Genomic DNA, 12,900 nt, shown 5'->3' on the forward strand with positions numbered 1-12,900 from the left:
ATAAAGTAAGAGAGATCTAATGGATGCTCCATTAAGTGGGAAATTAACAACTTGTGAATACAAAAACAGACAACAAGTACCTTTAACGCATCTACACAAAAGAAATATACACAGAGTCGATTGGACCAAATGAGCTTTTTTTTTTTTTTTTTAAAGGTCCCCTTAAGGAATAACTCAACAAAAAAGGGAAATCAATTAATAGAAGAGTGTGTTCTATAGTTTAATATGTATATTTAATTTGTAGGATTGAAAGTCTTTGTATTTTCCTTCCACATATAACTTTTACATTTGTTATGTTTGTAATATGGACCCATGAACTTGTTTTTAAATGTAATATTTAAATACAATATTTAAAAACAAGTTCATGGGTCCATATTACAAAAACACAAGAAGAATGCTGAATTATAACCAAAGGTAAACATCTTAAAACTTGATTAGATACATAATAAAACCATGGTATTACAGATGCAAAATGAATCCATAGTCTATCCTTGATTTCAAATAAGGACTTAGGGAAATGGTTCAGAATATAAAATTACAGAAAACATTATAGTACATCAAAGCAAGGCAAGTTTAATTAGGCTTAGTTTGATAATTGCTGAAAACAAAGGACCTGCCTCACAGCATGACTGGTGTAAAATACAGTACTAAGTCTAGTTGATCCAAATTAAAACTGCTCTATCTACCATTCCACATGAATCCTTTTATCTGAAGTCTACAGCGAACAATGAATTACAATTCAGCTCAGAATTACAGAGGGCCGGTCATTTTTTATCAGGGTTTGCTTTGGCTTCAGCATGACTGTGTATATTTCATTTCTCTATTTTAAAATGTAACATATGAGGACTTTAAGATAAAAGCCAAGAAACTAACCAATGCTAGCAAAAACCAGGAGCAAATCACTGTATTTCTTCCTGTATTTGGATCCGTAGAATGCATTTCTATATTTCCCTGTATAAGATTCGCAGAGAAACAAAATCCATCACCTTGCAGCCAGACTGTATTCTAAATTGTTTATTCTTTAGATGGGAAGTGTAGCAATGGATCTATCAGAATTATTATAAAAATCTCCCCAAAATGTTAATAGGTTAGGAACATCATGACATTAGTTGGGTCAATGTATTATTGCTATGCTGATTTTTCAAAGTGGAAAACACAACAGGGAATCAGGAGGCCGGAAAGGATGTTGGAGGTAGATATTGAATGCTGTCAGAACTGCTTCCCCAGCCAGTGCAGGGCCTCATCCCATCACCAGTCTCCTCTCTGGTGGTCCTGACATCTGGCCCTTCCAGCATTCACTGTTAACACTCTCACCTGAATTGCAGTTATAAAAAAATAAATAAGATCATACTGTCTGCCCACTTAAAAATCCCACTGAAATATTAAAAATTCAGTCCTCAATTGAAAAACATCCTACTTCATGGATAATAAAAATGCTAATTAAAAGAGCGATTAAATATCATTTTTGCTTATCAAACAGGCACAAATGTCAAACAAAAAAATGATTAGTGCTGGCAAGACAGTTATGCAAGAGGCACTTTTTATACATATTTCTAGTGAAAATATCAATTAGTATAGCCTTTTGAAAATCAATTTGACTATATAAAATCATGAGCATTAAAAAAATCATAAAATATTTTTTAAAAGATAGTCTCATAAAACAAAAATCATACACTTAGATCTGACTTCTAAGATTTTATTCTAAAAAGGAATCTAAATAACAATATAAATGAACAAACAAAACAGAAACAGACTGATAGATATAGAGAACAGACTGATGGTTGCCAGAGGGAAAGAGAAATGGGGGAGGGAGGAGACTGGGTGGAAAAGGTGAAGGGATTTTGAAATACAAATTGGGAGTTACAAAATAGTCAAGAGGATATAAAGTACAGCATAGGAAATGTAGTCAATAATCCTGTATAATAAAAACCTAGGTGGTGTCACACGTGATGTCATCACTAGATGGCCACCACAAGATGGCTGTCACTGTGGGGGCACAGTGAGAAGGCTGTCTATGAACTAGGAAGTGAGCTTTAACCAGATTTTGAATCTGTTAGCACCTCGATTTTGGACTTCTCAGCCTCCAGAACTGTGAGAGAAAAAAAAAATTGTGTTGTTTATAAGCCAGTCATTCAATCTGTGGTATTTTTGTCCGTCTGCCCTGAGATGTTCTTCTGACAGCCATTTTCTTAATGTTGGATTTTACATTATTCTTGCTAAAAGGTGGTTGTTTTTAAAAGATTTGTCGTGGGCTGGGGTTGCACACCTGTGACATGAGGCCATAATGTACCAAAAGAGATTTTTATTTCAGGCACTTGGGTGCAGGTGGGCTGAGTCCGACAAAAAGGAGTCAGTGGCATCTGAAGGAAGAGAAAGGTTTTTATGAATCCTTTCTGGCTGTAAACTGTTCTGCTGACATAAGGGTCTGGTCTGTCCTCCACTCCTTCCATGCCAGGTGTATAGTTGTTATCTAGGCTATGTGGTGGTCAAGGCTGGAAGCTTTCTGCAAGATATCTGCTAAGCCCAATAAGTTTTCTCTGCCCCGTTTTATTCTTTTTAACCTTTTCAGTTCTAATTTGCCATCACTGTTCTTCCACATTAATTTTATAACTTTGGTCACTTAGTCTTTTTAATTAAAAAAAAAAAAAAAAGCTAAAATTACAGTTTACTCTCCAAACCTTCTATTTTCTCTAGATTGCATTTTTTTGTCTCCCTTCCAAGTATCTCAATCTGTATATATTTCTATTTTCCTCTATCACCCAAGTCTTAGGACTATGTATTTTGTGATATTTCTACGTTGTTCTAACCCAGTGGTCGGCAAACTCATTAGTCAACAGAGCCAACTATCAACAGTACAACGATTGAAATTTCTTTTGAGAGCCAAAAACCAACTTCTGCACATGGGCCACGAAGTTTCAATTACACTGTACGTGCACGCCTGCACATGGTATTTTGTGGAAGAGCCACACTCAAGGGGCCAAAGAGCCGCATGTGGCTCAAGAGCCACAGTTTGCCAACCACTGTTCTAGCCTAAGGGGAGCAGTGTGGTGGATAGACAGGACTCAGCTGTTCTGAGTAGTGCAGACATTTCTAGGAAACTTTGAATACATTCCTCCTTCTGCCTAATTTGGGGTGAACCCTCTTAACTATGTCCTCATTTTCAGTGTAAAAGAGTCATTTAGGCTTCACTTCTAACAGAGTTAGTCCTACTTGCTCAGTTCCTCTCTATATATATTTTCTTTTTTTTAAAAAAAATATATATTTTATTGATTTTTTTTTTTACAGAGAGGAAGGTAGAGGGATAGAGAGTTAGAAACATCAATGAGAGAGACATCCATCAGCTGCCTCCTGCATCCCCCCCCCCCCCCCCACTGGGGATGTGCACGCAACCAAGGTACATGCCCTTGACCAGAATTGAACCCGGATCTTTCAGTCCGCAGGCTGACGCTCTATCCACTGAGCCAAACCGGCTTTGGCTCTATATATTTTCTTGATCCCAATCACAGAAAGTATAAAGACATCCCCCAGTAAGATTGTCACCAGATTTGTGCATATTTCAGTTTAGAAAACCACCTTTGGGAAGATGTATATAGGATCAAGGTTATGTGCCAGAATCTTCTCCGTTAGCTGAAATGTTTTGTTCTTTCTGATATTGGGCAACAAGTACATGTTTTCTTGTTTAAATGCCACTAGTAATTTTTTAAATTGTTAATATTGTATTTTGTTTTTACTTTTTAAGATTGCTGTTATTTGTATAGGTATCATGGGAGAAAGATTCTGTGATCCAGTTTCCTTCTTCCTTCTTTATGAAGATTTCTCCCATAGTCCCAATTATTAAAAACGTTGATGCTGGGTCACTCATCTTTGAAACAAGCTAAAACTGGTTAGTGTTTCTAACCCAAGGAACTCCCTTTATTAAGGACAAAGACAGGCATTTTTCTGTATACATTGTCAGGGTTGGGATCAAATAGGATTAGAGTTGAGAAAAGAGATCTATTCATTTACTAAAGTTCATTCTTAACAACAACATGGCTTCTAGATCTCTAAAGTACTAAGTGTTGTCTGTGGAGCTTCCCTGAAGAGTTCATTCAATCCACTGTATAATGGCTCTCAAAGATCATTATTCAGCCGATACCGGTTTGGCTCAATGGATAGAGCGTCGGCTTGGGGACTGAAGGGTCCCGGGTTCAATTCTGGTCAAGGGCATGTACCTTGGTTGCGGGCATATCCCCAGTAGGGGGTGTGCAAGAGGCAGCTGATTGATGACTCTCTCTCATCGATGTTTCTAACTCTCTATCTCTCTCCCTTCCTCTCTGTACAAAATCAATAAAATATATTTTTTTAAAAAAAGATCATTATTCAGACTCTTCTATTGATCTTCCCCAACTATAAGTGTCCCTATATTATCAGCATGTGAAATTACAAAATCTTAAAGTAATTGATCAATTAGTGTTTATTGAGTCCTACTATGTGCTCAACTTTGCACCCAGTGGAAGACTAATGAAACGCAAACAGCCTTTGCCCTCACAGAACTTAACAGTTGGGGAGCTGAGATATGCTCCTCCCGAAACAGTGGTGTAACAGTTAAAAGCAGGAAATAAGTGCTCCAATCTGGGCTCCTACTCAGTCTAAATGTGTAATTAGATTGATTAAATCTTTGAGGAAGGCCCCAAGAGGTCATTCCGTCCAACTTCTCACATTGAAGCATTCATCATAAATGCCTATTTGTTGAGCAGCCATTGCCAGTCATTAACTGATAACTCAAACGACACTTTAAAATGGAAAAGTATTGAGCTCTTTGCATGTAAAGGTTTTTGAATTACCTATTAGTCAAACAGTTGTCCCTCAGAAACACACAGAACTGTCATTTTGAGTCACACTGAGTCAACCACAGGGTCATGAATGATACCTTGACTCAAGGGGACAAAAATTAATTTATATTGAGCAAGAAATTAAATGTACCCATCTCTGCTACCATTTATATTCTCTAAAACTTAATGTGTACTTGTCACCCATGAGTCAAAATCAATATTCTTTAATATAAATTTCCATTTAGGTGGCAATCCAATATAAAAGGAAGTACAGAACCAACTCTGGGTTCAAAATCCAGCTCTGCCATTTTCTGACTCTGTGACCTTGTGTCAAAGGTTCTCATCTGTAAAATGGGACTATGAAACCCTACTTATGGCAGTTGTTGAAGGATTAATGTAATCCTGTAGAGAAAGCACCAGCCACATAGCACTGCTCAGGAAATGTCAGTGTTCTCTCCTTCTTTATGTGAGCAGTTCTCTACATTTATGGCCTTTTTGGGCCCCCCACATTATAGTGTTTTAAGATTTCATTCATCTGGTGTTTACTAAATCTTTGATGGGTCCAAAATAGTGTAACAATTTAGAAGGTGGAGAGAGTAATGAGATTCATGAGGGCTTCATGAAGGAGATAAAAACTAGAACTGGCCGAAACCGGTTTGACTCAGTGGTAGAGCGTCAGTCTGCGGACTGAAAGGTCCCAGGTTCGATTCCGGTCAAGGGCATGTACCTTGGTTACGGGCACATCCGGTAGGGGGTGTGCAAGAGGCAGCTGGTCAATGTTTCTCTCTCATCGACATTTCTAGCTCTCTATCTCTCTCCCTTCCTCTCTGTAAAAATTCAATAAAATATATTTTTTTAAAAAGAAAGAAAAAAAAACTAGAACTGAATCTTAACAAATACATAGGCTTTGGGTAAGTGGTAAAGAGAAGGAAAGACAAAGCAGAGGTGAGGCTTATGTAAGCAAAGTTGAGGAGGCAAAATGAATATGGCAATAAGTTGATTCCAAAAAGAAGGAAGGCAAAGCAGTAAACATTTTAGAGAACTTGCTATGTGCCAAGAACATCTGTGGGTACATTTAAGAAAATCATTGCTTTTAATCCTCCTAATAATAGTATTAAATGGATGAATATATTGGTTCCACAGTTATTTATTGAGAAGCTTTTTTTGGAAGGAAATAGGAGAAGTTAAGCAACTTGCTACAGGCCGTGAAACCAATAAGCAGTAGAGGTACAATTCACACCCTGAGCTACCTGCCCCAACCTTATGTTTTCTAGCTATATGTTGCTGCCTCCACAGGGAGCAGTGCATATATAATTAGAGTAAAGATTTATTATAGAGGACTGAAAAGCTGGAAAATAAATTTAAAATTATTTCTATAGGCAGTTAGAAGACACTGAAATGTCTGCATAAATAGTAGTTATTCTACTGCCCTATTAATTGAATTATAAATATAATTTATAGGTATATATAAATTGCATAAATATATCATTTATCAATCCTATAGAATAAAGAGGAAATATGCAAATTGACCATCACTCCACCACACAAGATGGCTGCATCCACAGCAGAGGCAGGGTTTCTGTAACACAAGATGGCTGCACCCATAGCAGAGGATGAGTTCCCTTAAGGAGCCTTAACAAGCAATCAGCAGGGACCTGAGGCTGCACCCCCGCCCCCTGCCACCCCCGTGGGGCTTGACAGCGGAACTCAGGCCATGTTCCCCACCCGACGGGGCTTGACAGAGGACATCAAGGTGCACCCCCTGCCCTGGCCCAGGCTGGGGGGTCTTAGGCTGAGCTCCCCGCCCAGTGGGGCTTGACAAGGGTGGGACCGGCCAAGTCTGGATCTAGGCCAATGCGGGAGGGGGTGGCTGGGTCTGGGTCTAGAGTGATTTTGAGGTACACGTGGGTGGGTGGGGACTTGATTTTGGGTCCTATGGTGTGCTCCAGACTCTGACAAGAGGAATATTTTCATATACGTTTTACTAATTTTCTTTCATCTCTGACACTTCTATTATAGAGAAAGGGCAAATAGCAATATTAAAATATTTCCTCGAATTAATCCCCATTTAATGTTCATGAATTTCATATACTGGGCCACTAGTAACTAAATAAATGGTAGGATATGTTTTTTCATTCAGATTAAAGGGGACATGGCAACTAAATGCAATATCTAATCCTATACTGGATTCCATACTGACAGAAAAAGAAATGCTTTATGAAAGATATTATTGGGTTGACTGACAAAATTGGAATTAGAATGGTAGATTAAAGTATTCTTTCAATGTTCAATTTGCTAAACTTGATTACTGTATTAAGGTAAGATAAGAGAATAACCTTGTTCTTAGGAAATGCTCATTGAAAGAGTAGGGTCTGGGGTACATGCCACTCACTCTCAAATGGTTCAGAAAAATTTATATCTATATCTATCTATAGAAATGGAATGAAAGAGCCCGTGAAGTAGCTGTAAACTATAAGTAAATCCATATAAAACATAATCAAGTTTTCTTTGTACTATTCCTAGTCTTTCAATTTTTCTTCAGTTTTTCAGTTATTTTTAACATTTTATATAGTGTTTTAGACTATATATTTTTTAAATTTGAAAATTAGTTACTTAGATAAATATCTAGGCTCTTTACAAATTTTCACATTTAATCCCTGTAAACCCTGAGAAGAAAGATAACCATATACTAAGAAGGGCTCAAATTGAAAAAATAAATAAATTAATTAATTAATTAATTAATTAAAAAAACAGAATTTAGCGGCCATTTCTACACAGGAGTTTCTCACACAAACTGCACTCCACAGAGAAGCCTGTACTGAATTGCCTAAGTGTACTGTGTTTCTACCATCTGAGCCAACTCTCGTAAAGGAGTTCCTGGAATACTATTTCAACCAATAGGACTGAAGCTTTCCCCATCAAATTGGAGCTGCACAGCTGTGACCAACCACAGAGCAGCTCTATTCTGACTAATCAGAGCAATGTGTTTTGGACCAATGCAACTGTGAGGACTTGGGAGTCCTTTTTTGCATAATGACAGACCAATCAGGAACCATGGGTCAAGACTTCTTTCTATATAAACCAGCTTCCCTCGGGCTCTGGGAATATACTTTCTCTTTCTACTGATGTTTTAAGACTGTGTTTCCCTGGCTGAGCTGAAACACCAAAGATGTCTTGCTGGAACAGAACAAGAGCAGAACAGACCAGCATATGGGGTAAGAGCAGAGCAGGACTGTCTACTAGTAAGAGAGGGTCCTGGCTCCAGGGACCCCTGACTCCAAGGCTGCATTACAGCTGTGTTGTATCACAGTTGGAAATGTTTTGCAATAAAATTTATTTCTTCACTGCACCCCATCTTGGGGATTCCTGTGGATGCTGAATTGGTGCCAATGACAGTTGACATCAATCAAACAAGCCTAAAAGGTAGAGTTTATGCCCATTTTTCAAATGATGAAACCAGGATCAAAGATCTCATAATCCCTAAGGTAACTGGAAGAAACTGAATTTGAGTCCTGGTCTATTGAATATTTATAGTGTCAAATCAAACATTTATTAGTAAATATTTATAAGAAATATTTATAAGTATGACTATATCACAATTATATTTTTATTTATAAAATAAAAATGTGCCCACCCTTTTCCTGGGTCATTCTAAAAGCACAGTTTGGATTATTTTTATTGATTTTTTACAGAGAGGAAGGGAGAGGGATAGAAAGTTAGAAACATCGATGAGAAAAAAACATCGATCAGCTGCCTCCTGCACACTCCCTACTGGGTATGTGCCTGCAACCAAGGTATCTTGACCAGAATGGAACCTGGGACCCTTCAGTCTGCAGGCCAATGCTCTATCCACTGAGCCAAACTGGTTAGGGCTTGGATTATTTTTACTGAAATGCATTGCCTTACACATATCCCTTCTGAAGCTTTGATGAATGAAGTGGATTACCAACTAAAGAAGCTAAATCATGAAGCAAAGAAAGGAAATGCTGCTGCAAAAACTACTGGCCAGAATCTCACCTGACTGCAACTGTTCAACCCACTCATTAGATTCCAATTTTCACTCTCCATATGCTTGACCATGTTGTGCATGCGTGCGCATGCAGGCACACACACACACAAATACACACACACACCGTGTGACACTTAGTCCCTGACTCCCTTCCCACCCAAACCCCTACACTCCCAACTTGGGGTTCTGTCTTTTCCTCCTCATCATTCCCACCCCAGCAGCACCTGTTATCAGAGAAGAACTTCAGGGGCTCAGAGCCCGCAGCGAAACAGGACCACCCAATGTCCTATCTCCAGGCTATTTCACCCAACAATGCACTTCACCAATTCTATTTCCTTTGCTACATTTTCTATTGTAATTCCAAACAGACCCAAATGATGTTAAACTAGGCTAAAAATGTGTTTGGAGAGTACACAGAATGAAAATGAATGTAAGAAGAGGTGTCAATTATCACAGACTTGTTCATCTTTTCCCTGCCATGGTGGTATTTGAAATTTTTCTATTACTCATTTAGATTCCAATCTCTGAGCTCCCCTTTCCTTTCTTCCAGCTTCTAAGTCAAACAGATTTTTCTCAGCAAAATAACCCTTCGGTTACTATCAGGGACAGGCTGGTATGTGGGCTACAACAGATGTACAAGACAAGCTCTACAGGCATGTTAAAGGGTTCAGTGTCAAGATAAAATTTATCTAATGCAGCGTTTCCTCTCAAGTGCAATTTATCATCCCTTAGATGTTAAACCCCTTATAAATATTAGATTCCCTAAAAAAAAAAAAAAAAAAAAAAAAAAAAAAAAACTAAAAAAGATCCCTGTTTGTTATTTTACCCTTGGTTCAAGACAGGTTTTAAAATTAGATTGACTCGTTTTATTTCTGCTTGTAAATTCACTTTCTCTACTTTCAATTCTAATTTTTTCCCTTTGCATTGAAATTCAATTTATATTCTAACGATTTAAAAAACAATGTCAATTAGAATTTGGCACTTTTATAGACGCTGTTTGTTCCAAAATGCCTTTTAGCACATCCACATCAATGCAGTGTCTGTCTATTGTTGGACCCACATCCTAGGAAAACTGGTGGTGATTACAAAGTCACGCGGTGTGTGCCTCAGGTGTGATAATATCTCTGATGTCATGAAGCCTTTGCTGTGACTGAAGAAAGAGACTCAGTTGCTTCTAAAGCGATTAAGTCCAATGATGATAGAGTATTAGAGCTCAAAGCTGCCTGCCAGCTGATCCTATGGCAGTGAGATTAGGGAAAGGAGCAGTAGTCACAGAACATAAAACTGGAGAGTGATTATCAGATCCTGAGCCAGAGAGGACACCAGGTCATATCACAGCGGCAAATTCAAAGAGGTTGGCAAAGCCAGGGCATCCTGAGGTAAGAACTGGAAATACCAAAATATAACAAATAGACATTAAAAATCAGAGGAAGATGAACTTAATGGTTGGTGCATTAGTTAAGTAAGCTAAATGAGGCAAAGTCTAGAAATGAGCCAACTGCTGATTCCCTTATTTTTATAAGGGCTTGGAGGGAGCAGAATTCAGAGACCTTTCAGCCCAACATCTGTGCTGAATGAGACCCCAAACTCCCTGTGAGGCATTCTGTGGGTTCCCCAACTGAAATTAATCACTTGCTCCCAATACTCCCACAGCACTTTTTTGCCTTATTTACAGCCCTTGAAATAATGGATGTGGAAGTGCTTTGTAAACTGAAAAGCAATATACAAATGTCAGATGTTGGGAGTTTAGCAGGGGAGCAATAGATAATGCAACTATTCCATTCTGGAGTCAGGAACCAATTGAGAGAGAGACACAGGGAGTCAGCCAGATGGAGATCAACTCCTCGTCAGACTTATTACTGATAACAGCTGGTTCAGATGCAGGGCCACAATAAACTTCCCCATACTTCAGAATTAAGTACCCCAGAATGAACACTATCCACCCAGTCCATGCTGATTGTGTGCATGCTTGTGACAGGCTAACCAAGGAGCCCAAGCTAATCAGAGGAGTCATTCCTCCTCCCCTGGGAAGTGTGAGGGTGCAGAGCAAGGAGTAGCCAGATGTGTTACTCTAAGTCCCTCCACATAAAAATACAAAGAGAGAAACAGAAAGTCCATTCACCATAAAGGATTTTCTGTGCTTCATGCTTTGGTCATTCATGTATACTTGGCAAACTCTGAGAAAGATACTCAATGAGACCTCAGAGAAGTGCATAATCTAGTGGAAACTAGTAGCAATCCAATGTGGCAGCCATACATTAGGAAGAGGGTAGTTCATTCTGCCTAGGTGAGCTGGGTAAGATTTGCTAGAGCAGCTGATAACTGGGTTGTCTTTTGGAGTATGAGTTGGAGTTCACCAGATAGAGAAAAGGAGGGGAATTGTTCCCAGCAGAGGAAGTAGCAGGGCAAAGACAGGAAAGCTCAAAAATGGAGCTTCTTTATGGAATGAATGAGGCACAAATAAACACACAAAGGCCTTTGAAAGTACAAAGCTATATACTATATTTAACTTTTCTCAAGTTTCTGAAGGCAAAATTCAAATTAATGTCTATGCTTTATATCTCAAGATAAAACAGCATAGTTTTCCTTTCTAATCATATTTCACATATATAATGAAAATTTTGGTATTTGCTTTTGCTTCTTTTAAAAAAATATAAGTCCAAAAAAATAAGTCCCAAAATAACCTTTAAAAACCGAAACACAAGGGGTTCGGTCTTAAAGCTCTTTACCAAAAGGTACAGCTCATTCGACAATGGAAAACAAGAGAGGATTTCATCAATTACCTATGTCTCTTAGAACATTCAAGGGAATTTACATAGTCTACAGCAACATTTAGTAAAACCCCCTTTCCTATGCTATCTACTTCTCTCTTTTTTTTGAGTTTTTTTTATTATTATTATTGATTATGGTATCACATAATTATCCTCATCCCCCCATTCCCAAACCCCTCCCTACATATGCCCTCACCCCCTGTTGTTCATGGCCACTGATTAGGCTTATATGCATGCACACAAATCTTTTGGTTGATTTCTCCCCCTTACCCCCACCCTCCCCTACCTTCCCTCTGAGGTTTGACAGTCTGATCGCTGCTTCTCTTTCTCTGGATCTGTTTTTGTTCATCAGTTTATGTTGTTCTCTCTTACTCCAAATCTGGTCAGAACTTCTCTCCTCCAAAGCCCCCTCCAAAATAAATAAGGCCTTCTTCAGATAGGGGAAAGAAACACCCCCACCTAAATCATTTATGTTTTATATCCTAATATATATTTGAAATATATATGAAATAAGTGATATATACAAGCTATGCAGGCAAAAATATAAATTCCCCTTCAATATATAGAAAATTCATTGATCATTCAAGAGTAAAACCCATATCCAAACATATTTCCCACTACATTGAAAAGCAAAACATTTTGGTTGCTTACTCCAAGTTTAATTTTTAAGATCCTCTTACGTGCATTTGTCATAATTTTGTTTTTGAGCAGCTTCCTTCATCCTAGGGAATGTAATTGCATCCATCTGTCATCTGAACTTTTTCTCATAAGCTTTCCCCCAAAGTCTGAGGACAGTCCTTGTCTATAAACTCTAATATGTCAAAGTCACTTTCTCCAACTGTTCCCATCACATCCACTTCATCAGACACTTTTCCCAATTCTAAAGATGCCCCAGGGCACGTGCCCTTCACCAGCCTTGGTCTCCACCTGGCCTTTCTAATCTGCTGGGGGGAAGGGGGGTTTATGGTTAAACTTAATGACTCAGCTGGGCCTCACACCAGCATCCTCAACAAACAACACTAGTCAGAACTCTTGACCAGAATGTTTAAATGTCAGCCTGTCTTCACATGTCCCCACTTCTGTTCTTAGAGACCCATTGTTCTGGCATGATTAAGACTCAGAACACCAAATTGCAAAAAATATATATATATGTAAAAAATGACATATTTAATACAGTAAAAGACAATACCCCAAAAAATTTACACCCTCAATTGATGAGTGGATAAAAAAAAAACTCACCAAAATTAAAAACAAAAGACAAACTTAGGTAAAATTTTAACCCTCTTAAGTAATTAAAAAATTACAAAAT

At 38.2% G+C, this 12,900-nt stretch overlaps 1 long non-coding RNA gene across 2 annotated transcripts in view; it reads left to right on the forward strand.

The window, feature by feature from the left end:
- LOC311623916 overlaps positions 1-12,900 on the forward strand; it is a 47,571-nt gene that overhangs the window by 19,084 nt on the left and 15,587 nt on the right. The window lies entirely within an intron of this gene.

Source organism: Pipistrellus hanaki, assembly GCF_964339955.1.
Source record: "Pipistrellus hanaki genome assembly, chromosome: 5".
Lineage (NCBI taxonomy): Eukaryota > Metazoa > Chordata > Mammalia > Chiroptera > Vespertilionidae > Pipistrellus > Pipistrellus hanaki.